Here is a 14,936-nt window from a genome sequence, read left to right on the forward strand (position 1 = left end):
TATCATTCACAGACGAGGCCTGGGGTGCCATTGCCACGTATGCACATACAGGGTCACTGAACGTAGCCATTCAAGAAAATGGCTACAAGATAATCACAAAGTGGTACAGGACCCCATCCTGCTTACACAAATCCTCTCCCTCAATCCCAAATGTCTGCTGGAGGTGTAATAAAGAAGAGGGCTCTATGCTCCACATATGGTGGGAATGCACCATGCTACAACCATAGCACAAGTCACCACATACACACTAGATTTCAATGCTGCTCAGTATCTCCTCCATCACACTTCTTTGACCAAACGATCATATCACAAATCCCTGGCCATGCACATGGTTAATGCGGCTAGATTATGCATTCCTGCGCTTTGACGCTCCAACAAGATCCCAACTATCAGAGATTGGCTGACAAGGATCGCTAAAATTGAGGAGATAGAGGAACTGATCTATACCTCTCAAGACGGCATGCAGAAATTCTCCACCACGTGGGCCTGCTGGACGCATTTTAAATCCACGGAAAGATACAAATCTTACTTTCTGCATTGACAATATAAGCCGCCCGTGTTGAACCCTGACTTGGCCTGAGTGTTGTGGCGGGGCCGGGAAGAGGAGCGCCCCCCCTACTCCCCCCCTTCCCCCCCTACTCCTACACCGATGCCCCTCTATGGTCCTCCTATGGACCTTTTTTGGTTCTCCCTTCCCCCGTCATCCCCTCCCTTTCCCACTTTTACCCTTTTCTTTAAACTCCCCATACGTATACTCCATTTCATTGGCACACTACCCAACGAAGATGCCCCTCACCCTGAAAAGTAATGATACCGGGAGGCATTTCACATCTCATAAACCTACGTGCAAGTTCCATGATCCTTTCGAGTCCACGAGAGGACCTAGTATGGGTGGTCCCCGTGGTCATTGTCTACTTTTAATTAAACTTGCCGCCACTAGACTGGAGCCTCTCAAGAGCACGTAACTGTTGGTAGTACATACACTATCTCTTTCTGATTACTGGTTACTTATGCCTAGTATATTTTGTACTCCCTCTCTTCATGTCTAGTAATTTGATTATATTTTTCTGTATTATTTATCAATGTACCACACAGTAATGGATGCTACTTTTGTGTACCCGCTTGCTATGACATGTATGTGATTACTTTATTTACGAATAAAAACTTTTTGTGGAAAAAAAACAAAAAAACAACATTTCTAAAGGGAAAAAAGTTATTTATAGTACTAGCGCTAATGCCGGCTATTAATGAATTGTCGGCCCCAACAATTTACATACAAGTCATTGAAAAAAAAAAAAAGTGTGGGAGTCCCCCAAAATTCCATTACCAAGCAGCTCAGGTCTGGTATGGATATTAAGGGGAACTCCACACCAAAAAAAAATGGCTTGGAGTTCCCCCCAAAAATCCATACCAGACCCTTATCCGAGAACGCAACCTGGCAGGCCACAGGAAAAGAGGGGGACAAGAGAGCGCTGCCCTCCTGAACCGTACCAGGCCACATGCCCTCAACATGGGGAGGATGTCTCCATGTTGATGGGGACAAGGGTCTCATGCCCACAACCCTTGCCTGGTAGTTGTGGGGGTCTGCGGGTGGGGGCTTATCGGAATCTGGAAGCCCCCTTTAACAAGGGGACCCCCAGATCCTGCCCCCCCCCCATTTAAAATGGTAACGGGTACATTGTACCCCTACCATTTCACAAAAAGAAAGTGGCAAAATGTCAAAGGCACCCAGGCAATGACGCGGTGCCAGCCTGACACTTAAGTAGCTGAGGGCGGGGCCACCCGTCACGTGACCCCGTCCCCCTCTAACAAGGGGAAACGCCGGGGTTTCCCAGTGACGTTTGTGGATGACCCCCCCGATGCAATGGGAATCCTGTGTTGCAACAGAGGGGGCGGGGTCACCCGCACACATCACTGGGAAACGGGGTCACGTGACAGGTGGTCCCGCCCTCAGCTACTTAAGAAGTGTACATCACGGGACACAGAAGTCCCTCCCCTCTTCTAATACACTTATATTGCTTTGCTACGAAACTGAGGTGCTGCTAGTAAGGGGAGGGGTTATATAGGGGGTTGAACTTCCTGTCTAGGATGAGCCATTGTCCAATAACCTAGTGATACCCTATATAACCCATCAGTAATTACTGAGACTCTGTGTACCCTGATGTATCGCAAAAGAAAAGGATTTTACAGGTAAGCGGTTATAAAAATCCTATTTTTTGTGTGTGCAAATTAGAAAATCCTGGTTGCAATCAATGGCTTGCATTTGTGGCAGTTTTTTTGTAGTATAGTGTCCCATAGAAAATGTTGATTCTGAAAGGAAAGTAAAGGTTTTCTGACAAATCTGTTGGGGTGTGCTCATTTATGCTGAGTAGGGATGAGTCGAATACCCCCCCTGTTCAGTTTGCATCCAGAACGTGCGAACAGGCAAAAAATTTGTTGGAACACGCGACCACCATTAAAGTCTATGGGACACGAACATGAAAAATCAAAAGTGCTAATTTTAAAGGTTAATATGCAAGTTATTGTCATAAAAAGGGGTGAAAAAACTTCTGACACTGACCGCCCCCCTAGCAACCCTGTTTTACTCAGCTGAGCCATCTTCTTCCTCTCTGCCCGTTGTCTCGGCTCTTGATTGTATAGATTGATAGCAGCACAACCATTGGCTCCCGCTGCCGTCAATCAAATCCAACGATGCAGACACAAGGGGGCGGGCCTGCATTCTGTGTGAAAATCAGTGCTAGGGTCTGGACTGATCAATATATGATCTGATCAAATCTATACTAGTGCCCCCAGCAGTTTAGGGTTCCCAAAACTGCAATGTTAGTAGGATCAGCCCAGATACCTACTAGCACCTGCATTTGAAGCTGTCACTGACAGTCCAGAGCTCTATTTCCTGTGAGTCTAACTACTGTACCAGTAAATTTAGAGACCAAAATGTCAAATCCTAGGTACAGTAGTGAAGAGTCCTACACGTTTCTGAGCATGACAGATAGTGAAGAGGAAGTCACCCATCTGTCAGATTCAGGCTCAGAATACGAACCGGTAGACAGCAGTGGCACCCTGACATGGCGAAGTAGTGGTCCCTGCCAATGTTAAGCGTACCTGACCCCGTTCTGCTGTTGTTGAGGTGCAAAAAACGCAGGGCACTCATTTGGAGAAGAGACACAGTACTAGTGCCGCTCATCCTTCTGGTGAACTGCAGACTGGTCCATCCTGGTCATACATCCAGCACTGCAGTAACATTTGGTGACATGGCGAGTCCCATAAGTGCAGTTCAAGCTGGTGAGGTGGCTAGCACAACTAGTGTCCCACTGCCACCAAGAAGAAGACTAACAAACACAGGCACGGCGAGCCCATAGTGCCCTTCCTGCCGCATTTGCCAATCCTGATTGGGAGCTGTAGCAGAGCATCCCAGAGAGAGCCAGGAAAAGTCCTGTTCGGGGTTTATACCTCTCCCAGGCTCCTCTCATACATGTTCAGAAATCTGTGATCCATGGTCCAGTTCGGATCTTGGTCCTCTTCCCAAGGGTAATTTAATCTCACCTGAGCAGACAGCCTTTGCTCTCTGCCTGGGACATACACACACCATTGGTCTGTGAGGAGAGTGAGGTTGGTAAAACCTGTTAAGTAGTCCTTTGTAGAGACTGACAAGCAGTAGGCTTGTTCAGCCTGGTAGTGAGGGCCTGCAGACTGTATAGCTAGAGCCGTGACACGGCTAGGTTTTGTGTTTTGCTACTTTGCCCTTTATTTTTTTTCTGGAGCACTGTACAGCACCTGTATATGGACTTGTATATACCACAAATAAACACAGCCCTGTTGGTCACTTAATTTCTGGACTTGGTATCTGTGCCTGAGAAATAGCTCATCCCAGGGAGCTTTATACCTGCTACCTGTCCCCCAGGTTACAGAGCCCACCACTTGATTTACAAAAGCACACTGAAGGAATGGTCGTGCCTCCCAATGCCCTGCTCGTGACTTTGGATGTGGAGGCTTTATACTCCAGTATCCCTCACAAAAAGGGCATCGGGACTGTGCGCACCTTTTTGAGAGAACAGGATTATTATCGTTAGGCATTTTGCCAGTTTGTTTTGGAACTCCTCAGATTTATATTAACCCAAAATGTGTTTGTATTTCAAGAGTCCCACTACCTCCAGGTACAGGGAGTGGCTATGGGCACATGTTGTGCACCGGCCTACGCTAACCTGTACCTGGGGGGGGGGGGGTAGGAACAGTACATCTTTTCCAGTGATGCCTTATCGATGTATACCAGCCATGATGACGTATTTATTATTTGGAACGACACCCTAGACAGATTGAATTATTTTATAGAAACTCTTAATCAGAATTCATTTAATCTTAAATTCACAGTATCGAGTCATACATCCCAGATTACGTTTCTGGACCTTACAATTTTCAAAGACCAAACGGGCTGTCTAGCTTCCACCCGGTTTCATAAGGAAACAGCAGGTAATACACTTTTACATGCGGCCAGTGCACATCCTGAGGGCTTGATACGTAGCATACCATACGCACTGTATGCAAGACTGTACTCACACGGAGGAATTTAAGATTCAGGCAAACCTTCTATGTGATCGCCTCAGAGCCACAGGCTACAGTAAGTCCATTTTACGTAGGCCATTTAACAAGGCCTCACGACAATTTTGTCATTCTCTACTTTAGAAACAAAAACCCATTAAACAAATTCCATTGTTAGGTTCGTGACCAGATTTTCTAACCATCATATTGAATTACCAAACATTTTGGCATCCCACTGGCCTATTCTTTGTGAAGATCCCGTTGTGTCAAAATATGTGAATATTTCTCCTAATATCACCTTTTGTTGATCAAGTTCCCTACGGGACAAACTCACATCCAGTCATTTTTCAGTCACATCTGGGATCCACCCCCCACGGGGGATTCATAGATGTGGCAGATGTGTGTTTTGCCCATGGGTCCAGGTAGGCGAGAAATTCACATTACCGAATAGAGAATGCTTTGTCCCTAATTTCTATGTGGACTGTGAAACACGGGGTGTTGTCTATCTAATGAAATGTAAATGTCCGGCCTTCTATGTGGACAAAACTATCAGACAGTTTAGGGCCCGTATTAAGGACCATGTGTACTACTCTTCAAGTGGGAAAATGATTACATCTGTGAGTAGACATTTAGATTTATACCATAAATTTGATACCTCCGTGATATCCTTTATTGCGCTCTCGGTGGTCCCTCCTGACCCCCGTGGGGGCGATTAGGATAAACAGATTCTCAGAAGAGAGACTGTATGGATTGAGCGATTGAGTGCCACCCTTTCCCCTGGCATCAATGAGGCTCAATCATACAAACCCTTTCTATGAAACATAAGGTTTTGTCTGGTATGATTATTTGATAGCTGTCCATGACCTACAAACTACTATGGTTCCCCGCCCCCTTTTTTTGTGCAAAAGTTTATAATTTTTTTTTTTTGGGGGGGGGGGGGTGGGTATTTAAATAATTTCCTTTTTTATATTATATGATCATGTCTTTTTTATCTTTTTCATTGTATTGCATGTTTACACATTTATCTGGATGATTTGGTGCAGTTCTGGCTAGCCTGTATCTGCCGGTGCTTACAGGCAGTTTGAGATGCTGTGTGGCCACCCAGCATCATAGGCTCTATTGGCACATATGACGCTGTATCTGTTCGGATGGGGAGGTTTGTAATTCCTGCTTTCCCCCTGATCAGTGTTGTGTTGATTGCCTGATCCGACAGTTCCCTGCGTACTGCTCTCGCTATTATAGTGTTGCACAGGCGTAGGAATCGCTGTCGGGCCCATGCGCAACAACACTTTTGGCCAGTCCAGATGACGTCACGTTGGCTTCTGGGCCGATTGGATGACTATGGATTGGGTGTGTGTATTTAAGACAAACCCCACTGGCGTGTCTTCCGAGGATAATTTGTATCCCTTTTGGGCTGTCTGTACGGGACGCTTTGCTGGGGGCGGCTTCAGGATTACTTTCTATTGATAGGTATATCTTTGTTTTTCTATACACCGGTCATGTTTGTGTTCTTTGGTTACTTTGTCCTGCTTGTCTGTGTTGGCTGTATGTCCATGGATTGTTTCATACCATTATACATTACTAACAGATTCCTGGACTGGACTGCGGCGATTTCCTTGCTAGGAACTTCCTTTTGCTGATCATCCCTTGTCAGTGTGTTGCACCTGTTTGCTTCGATCTTCAGTTTTACTTGTGGTCAACATCTATGTTAATCTCACCTACATTGTCCTAGTGAGTATATATATATATATATATATATATATATATATATATATATATATATATATATATATATATATATATATATATATATATATATATATATATATATATATAAATTCAATGGCCTCTGCCTTATTGTTCTCGTTTTGAACTTTCACTACATTTATTCTTTATCTTTTTTAGAATATTTGTTTGGTCTCTATTAATTGAATTGCAGATCTACGTTTGGCTGGCCATTTCTGCATAAGCAATTCTATCAATACTTTGGTGCCCATACATACAGGAAATGTCTTCCTTTTTTCATTGTATCCTTGTGGATTAGGTTTAGATATACCTTTTCTTTTCCTAGTAAGTTTGCATTTATTTATATGTACAATTTTCTGGTCCCTTAATTACCCATTATATGTTATTACACATGCGCCCCCATGGTGTCTCATTCTCACTGCTTCTTTTTGCACTGGTGTTTCGGGCTCTTGAGCCAGACTGAGCTTGATTATCTTATGGTCTTATTTCTTCACTATGTAAATGATATATTTATATGTGTCTTTGCAAATTATTATACTGTACCGTGCCTAAAAAGTCCATAGCCCAATATTTCTTTTTTTCATGTCTAAAGTTTGAATTTAGGACGTGGCACATGTCTACTTAATAAGTAATGTTGTATCCACCTTACAACATGGTGTGTTGATACATGTAGAATTTTTCAAGGTACGCCATTCAGCTGCACTCTTTACATCAACGCCGTTTGCTCCAGCGATACGTAAATCAGCGACTCCATCGCTGTAGGAGGTGATTTCACCACCACAGTTTAAAAAAAATAAAAAAATGTGTTAAGCCCACAGGCTGCATAAAAAAAACATTACAATGATGTATGGCCAACAAGGACCAGCGACGTACTGGTATGTTGCTGGACTTTGAGCGGTTATACCAGAATGATGCCTGAGGTTTAGGTATAATCTTGGTATCATTCTTTTCAGCCAATGGTCAGCTTTTATGTAAAAGCAATCCTAGTGGCTAATTAGCCTCTAGACTGCTTTTAAAAGTCTTCCATGGTTTTCTAAGGCTTTCCTGTCCCAACAGTGAACCCGAGCATGCAGCATGGTTCTGCCAGCTGACCATAAAGCTGATCAGATCAGAGAACAGAATGGCTCTAATCAGCTCTATGGCCTAAGAAACCAGAAGCTAAGAGCATTTCATTAATTAGGTTTCCCCGGATATAAACAGCGCCATTGAGAAAGCATTTTATCACACCGATCTTGGTGTGGTCAGATGCTTTGGATCTAGGGTCTAACAGACCCCAAATTTTTTTTGAGTGTACCTGTTACTAACTATTGCCATCATAGGGGATATTTACATTCCTTGCGATAACAATTAAAATTATATATAAAAAAAAAAAACTGAAAGGAACAGTTTAAAAAAAACAAAACAAAGAAAAACACTCCTGCCCCCCACCCCGTGCAAAGGTGAATGCAAGCATCGGTCTGGTGTCATATGTAAACAGCAATTGCACCATGCATGTGAGGTATCACCGCAAAGGTCAGATTGAGGGCAGGTATTTTAGCAGTAAAATTTAAATGGGTAACCTGTAAAGGCTTTTAAAAATGTATGTTTGTCACCGCTGCAATTTTAAAGCATGTCATGTTTGGTAACCATGTAAACGGTATAAGAACATCCTTTTCATTTCAACAAACATGTGGGCAATGTAGTGGGTTTTAGTGCATTAAAATTAAAAAAAAGTTTGTTTATTCCAAAAACAATTGCATTTGAAAAATCGCAGCGCGAATACTGGTGGGAAAAAAAATTACAACGCCCACCATTTTAATCTGAAGGGCCTTTGCTTTAAAAAAATATATATAATGTCTGGGGGTTAAAAGTAATTTTCTTACAAAAAGAAATGTTCTTTCATGTAAACAAAAAGTGTCAGAAAGGGTTTGTCTTCAAGTGGAAGAGTGGGTGATATGTGACATAAGCGTCTAAGGGTCCTTTCACACGGGGCGGATCAGTTCTGATCCGCCCCGTGGATGTCCGTTTGCTCAGCGGGGATCACTCCGCCGATCCCCGCTGAGCAGGGAGATGACAGGTCTGTCTCTGCACACTGCGCAGGGACGGACCTGTCACAGCGCCGCTCTCCCCTATGGGAGATCGGATGACGACGGACCGCAGTGCCCGTCGTCATCCGATCCGATCCGCAGACAGATGGAAAAATAGCTTTTTCCTCCGTCACACTTTTTCGGATCGGAGCGGGTCGGATGTCAGCGGACATGTCACCGCTGACATCCGACGCTCCATAGAGCTCTATGGAGCACCCGTTCAGGTCCGCCTGAAAAACTGACAGGCGGGCCTGAACGGCACGTTGGTGTGAAAGAGGCCTTAATGTGCATAAAATGCCAGGACAGGTCAAATCCACCCCAAATTACCCCTTTTTGGAAAGTAGACATCCCAAGCTATTTGCATGTTTCGGAGGCCATGAAGTGTCAAGATATCCCAAACACCAAACACCCCAAAAATGAACCCCCCCACCCCCGGTCGCCCCAAATGACCACATATTGGAAAGAAGACACTTCAAGGTATTTGCTGAGAGGCATGTTTAGTCAATTAAATATTTCATATTTTGCCACAATTTTTGGGAAAATTATTATTATTATATGTTGCTTCTCCTGAGTACGGGGATACCACATACGTGAGACTTTTTGGGAGCCTAACCATGTACAGAACCCCAAATCGAATCACCGTCCTCAGGTTTCCTAAGGGCGTTAATTTTTGATTTCACTCCTCACTACCTATCACAGTTCCAGAGGCCATGAAATGCCAAGATAGCACAACCCCCCCCCCCCCCCAAATGACCCCATTTTGGAAAGTAGACACCCCAAGATTTTTAGCTCAGAGGCATGTTGAGTATTATGCAGTTCTCGCTTTCTGTCACAACGTTTTGAAAATTTAAATTACTTTTTTAATTTTCAAAAACAAATGAGATGCAAAATATGGATACAAGGTAGCCTAAATTCAAAGAAAAGTCAACTATACTGTATATTTTACTAGCGATATCAACTGTGAGAAAATGTGCTTATTTTATCTATATATTCTACCCAAGTTCCATTTTTTATTATAAAAACTGACATTGAAATAACTTCATAACACTTCTTAATGGTGATCTAAATCACTGAAATTGTCTTTCCAGCAAGGTTAATGATATTTTATAACATTGGCACCTACCCTGTGAAAATGTCTTTCATGAGGTATGGGGGTTTAATGAAATAATTTTAATGGAAGCAAAACCAGTACAAGTTCAGAAGGCTCAAGGAAATTGCCACCTTTGATGATTCATTAATTCAACTTAAGAATAATTTGCTGGACCTTGAGGTTAAGATATCTCAAGGTGTGTTATTCTTCATGGACTTTTCAGGTATTATACACTTTCCACTTCTCTATAATTAGGTAAAATGATCTTATCTGAACACATAAAACTGAAATCATGTATGTAGGCTAATACTCTTTAAAAGGGTGGTAATATGCAACTATTTATGTCCTAGTTACAAAAAATGTGAGCGGTCATTTATATTCAGTAAATTAGTTAATTTGCATTTAACACTTGTAACCCCGCCTTTTCAAAATGTCCAGTTATACCTGTCACCCAAAACAGGAGTCAGCTATGTGGTGGCTAGTCTAGTCCAAACATGCTAAAAGATGGTAAAATAAAAATGTTATACTGACACCCACTGTTTCCATAGAGATTTATACTGCTCCAATACCTCATTCAGACTGACACCCATAGTCAGTGATTGAGCACTGTCTTTATGCAGCTTTAGCTACTCGTCTTTGTCTATGGGGATGCAGCAGCTGTACAAACACAGCCATACATCCCAAAAACATCCCTAAAACAGCTGTGGGGGTATGGGTTAGTGGCCAACCCTGAAGGCAGACTTTCGCTACCTGGTAAACCTGTGAAAGCATGACATGTCCAAATTAGGGGAAAAAAAAAAAGACATTAAAAACATTATTTTGAAGAATGGAGATAGTGTATGTCTACATTCAGGGTTCTATCTTCTAATTGCTAGAACACAATTCACAAAATTAATACTCCTGAATAATAATACTCGCTTTTTAAAAAAAAAAAAAAGGGGGCAGATTTCAGTTAAGCCTAATAAGAATGAAAAATTACAGTCGCATTGCTTAAATTTAAAAATACTTTTTTTCTTACCCAGGTGGATGCAGCATCGATTCGATGCTGCATCTGTCTCCCGGCCTCTCTACACTGAGAACTGAGCGATCAAACATCACTGATCACTCGGTTTTCAGAGCTCCGTGAGCAGAGAGCTGCAGACTGTCAGTCACAGCTCTCTGCTCTGTCCCCTCCTCGCTCACTGGAGCGCTGCGCTGTGGAGGGGACGGAGCGGGCAGCTTAGGCTGTCAACGGCTCGCTGAGAAGCCGAGCCAGCTGTCAGTTCAGGCACCTGGCGGCTTCAGACTTTCTCGCAATGACGCGGTGCCTGAACTGATAACGGCGGTGTCAGCAGAGAGTGGACTTCAGCTCACTCTCTGCTGAAAATGGGTCACAGGAGTGCAAACCGAATTGCACGCCTGTGATCCATAGGAGAAGTACAGACAAATGAGCCTTGGCTATACTTCTCCTTTTAAGTTACCTAAAGAGACCTTAAATAATATCCTTATTCTTCAAAAATAATCCAAACACATCCGCCATTTAGTGGACCTGTAATCTAATTTTTGTGAAATTGTTTCTCCTTAAAAGAGAAATATGGACTTTAACAAAAAAATTTAATTATACTTACTAAGAGGCTAAGCCAGGTGTCAATCCAGGGTTCTAGGGGGATCCCAACCATATTGCTGGGATCTTTTCAGAGCCTGGACCAGCTGAGTGATGTCAGCCTTAGCCTGCTGTCAGCTGAAAATGCTTTGGCTATACCTCGTTAACTTCTCCTTTTCCCCATCAATTATGCTTTTGTGGAACAAGTTGTGGATGTTATTTGCAGTCATGTGTATAAAATACCATAGTCCATCTTGAGAGTGAGCAAAAGAGGGTGGCTGTGTTCCTAGACACAATGGGACCATGGGGAACAAATATAGCCAGCCATTCACAGATCACAGTAAAATAAATAATAATTTTTGCAGATTTTAGTGTCACTTTAACCTTATATCAACGCTCTGGAAAAAGAATGTATCGGGCGGGATCACAATAAAAATTTTTTTTGTATAGAATAGGTAAGGGTTAGAACTTTACAGTTGTTCTGGAAATAGGAGAAAAGGGGAAATCTTCCAATGGTGGCACAATTGCTATTAACACCTATGTTTTACAGACTTTTCTCTTATATTTGAGTAAAATTCTGCATCCAAATGAAAGAAAATAAGTTTCAGCTCCAGATCTAATATCCTTATCCTCATGTGGATGTATTGTGGTGTTATGCCTATTTTCTCTCTTTACTATGGTCAGAAAAAATAATAGTATGGATTTAAAAAGTTCTAAAAATAGGCTTCGAAGCCTCCCCTACTTGCTTTGTTCCTTTTTCAGATGTTATTCAATACATTATACAGTGACTTGTTTATGTTTACTGATGTTCAAATGTATGGAATATTCTCCAATATTGTGTGATAACCGATTATTCTAATAAAAATTTATTGAAATTAAAAAGTTCTAAAAATAATATTGTTTAAAAATATTTCTCAGGTGGGATTTCCCCTCAGTTTGGGGGGATTTCTACTCACTTCCTTTCATGTCTCTGGGATAGAAATTAATTTACAGCAAAACAGAAGGCAATAAATATCTGAGAGATGTTCTAACCTTTCCTCCCTGCATTAAAAAAATTAAGTGCATGATAATTATTAAATGCATTGACTTTGCTTTAATCAACCTTATGCTATATCTCTTGAATTGAAAAACAACATAAGTCAATAAAAAAAAGATAATGATTACAGCCAACTGAAAAAGGAAGGATGATACTATTGTATTCCGAAAGTCTGTGTAAAATTTGGCTTTAGGCTGGGTTCACATATATGCAAATTGGATGCGTTTTGAACAGGATCCAATATGACGTGTGAACTAGCAGCCTTCTCTATAGAGCCAGCTCACATATATATGCGGGCCAGCCACAGTGCGTTTTTTTAAAAAAGTGCTGTGTTTTTCAGTCCAGTTCAGGTGCAATTTCAAGTAAAAATTTGCATCTGAAACCCACCACACTGGATTCATTTTAAAAACTGTGCTGAAACCTCAGTAGGATATGTGAACCGATCCTAACTGTCAAATGTCTGATTTCCAGACTTTTCCGTTACTATCTGGGAATTGCTAGAGAACTATGACAATAAAGAAGTAGCAATAAATAGTCTGCTACAGCCTTTGTGCATAGACACTGTTATATGGGATTGCAAGAGAAAAGCCATGGTTTTCGTTTAAATCATTACATAGGTATCATAGCAACTGATAAAAATGGCCTAAAACACACACAGCTTTTTCAACAGTGGTTGAAAACAATATGCCAACACAAAATTGCAGCTCTTTCCTATACACAGAGTTAGTCAAATACAGTATTATACCATGCAATACATGACATTTCCTGCCAATAATACTTCCATTTTCTTCAAAACACTACACATAGATGAGTTTAGAAAACATACCTCAGTCATACAAAATAACAAGGAAATCATTTGTTTTAGAAACAGACCATTTATTCGTTATATTTAATAAAAATGGAGGAACTGGTTGACACACCCCATAGCCTCTAAAAATGACATGCCTGTATAGGTTCATTAACCACATACTGTAATGGAAATGGACGATTTATAGCCTTTCTCCCGGGAGTTCCAACTGTTCTCTTCCTTTCATTTTTATTTAAGTCCGACTGTGTTTCTGCTCTAGTCCCAGTTCCTTCTCTCCCAATTTTTTGTAATTCTTTATTTATACCAGAATGGATTTATGAACGTATTACTATGGCACAAATCAGCAGTTCCTTTACTGAAATGCCTATGTTTCTTTCAAATTGACTATACATGCATGTTGATATATGACATATTTGAAGTATGAACAAGGCTATGAGGGGATACTTAAGTCATGTAATACTGGCATGCTTCAAATGATGATATTTTAAGTCCTTAGATACAACTGTCACATATCTCAATTATTACAATTGTGAATGTATGCCACCACTATGGTATGACTACTTTGCATCTCGTTTATTTGATTTAAAAAAAAAAAAAAGTCTGCATTTTAAATCTCTGGATGAATATACTGTACATCTCTGATGTCCTAACTGCTGAGAGACAGCTGTGTTGGACATCAGGGAGTCCTGTCATGTCTGTACAGCTGTACCATGAGGACTGAGGGCAACTCTCTGGCGACTTTTCAGTAACTGAACACGTGGTTTGTGCCCCCTTACCTAGCTCCCAGCGGGGGGGGGGGGGGGGGATCCCTCTCTTTAGGACAGAGTGTTCCGTTGGACTTAAGGGTTTAGTTAATCCTTCTCTCCCTCCCGTTTTTGTCATTTTTTTGTCCTCTCCCTCACTAATCCCCATCGTGGGGGTGGTTGTGTTGTGTTTTTTTCCTCATGAAACCGTTGGGCTTGGCATCTTACTCCATGGACTGAGAATAGTTAGAGTGCTGGACAGGTTTGGGCTTGGTACGGTTTATAGCCAACTCTAACTGCCCTGAATTTGATGTATGATGTACTTTCCTCATTTTCCCCATTTAGTGTTTACTTCATTTTTGTTTTTATTTTTGATTCTGGCTATCATTTTGCATATGGCTGTGACTTCTTGCACCTCTTTGAGGGTTTAGACTCCACAGACATGCTTGTGATCACAAATTGAGATGAAAGCGGAGCTCCACGCTAAAGTGGAGCTTCCGCTCATTGGAACCCTCCCCCCCCTCCGGCGCCACAATTGGCACCTTTCAGGGGGGAGGGGGTGCAGGTACCTGTACAGTACAGGTATCTGCACCCACTTCCGGCATAGATATCTGCAGAATCTACGCCCTTTTCCGAAGGTCCCCCGCTGTCTGCTGGGAAACACACGGATCCCAGAGACAGCGGGGACCATCCTTATTGCGCAGCGCGACTCGCGCATGCGCAGTAGGGAACCAGGAAATGAAGCCGCAAGGCTCCACTTCCTGATTCCCATACCCAAGATGGCGGCGGCAGCACCCGTGAGGCGATCGAGAGATCGGCTTCGGGTGCCGAGATCGCGGGCGCGCTGGGCGGGTAAGAATCATTATTTTAAAAGTCAGCAGCTGCAGTATTTGTAGCTGCTGGCTTTTAAAAAAAAATAAAAATGGCGGACTCCCGCTTTAAATTGTGAATGTTTCTTCATGGCATTGTATCTGTTTGGCTGTATTTTATGTTTCTGTGGACAATTTTCTTTGTTCCTTTATTTTTCATTGAATAAAAGGGTATAGCTATGAAAGAAATTACACACTAACCCTAAAAAAAAAAAAAAAAAAAAAAGAAACGGACCACTAAGACCATTCATAAGAGTGTGGAAAAACAACCAATAGTATTCATAAATAGCAAAAGATAAACCTCTTTGGGACTGACCTTCAGGAGACACAAAACGTTAACTATAAATGTAGGCATAATGGTTTGTCTGTGACTGACAAGCCTTTATATTATATGTTATAGTTCCATACATAAAATACAGCTTTATAGAAAATAGCAACACTACTATTAAAAAATTAGACT

The 14,936-nt window shown here is 41.9% G+C and overlaps 1 protein-coding gene across 1 annotated transcript in view; it reads right to left on the minus strand.

Annotated features, from left to right (window-relative positions):
• Nucleotides 1-14,936, minus strand: part of DROSHA (drosha ribonuclease III) — a 579,282-nt gene that overhangs the window by 454,001 nt on the left and 110,345 nt on the right. The gene's annotated exons all lie outside the window — the stretch shown is intronic.

The sequence above is a fragment of the Lithobates pipiens genome, unplaced genomic scaffold (assembly GCF_037356315.1).
Source record: "Lithobates pipiens isolate NorthernLeopardFrog02 unplaced genomic scaffold, aLitPip1_a1.2 Scaffold_19, whole genome shotgun sequence".
Classification (NCBI taxonomy): Eukaryota; Metazoa; Chordata; class Amphibia; order Anura; family Ranidae; genus Lithobates; species Lithobates pipiens.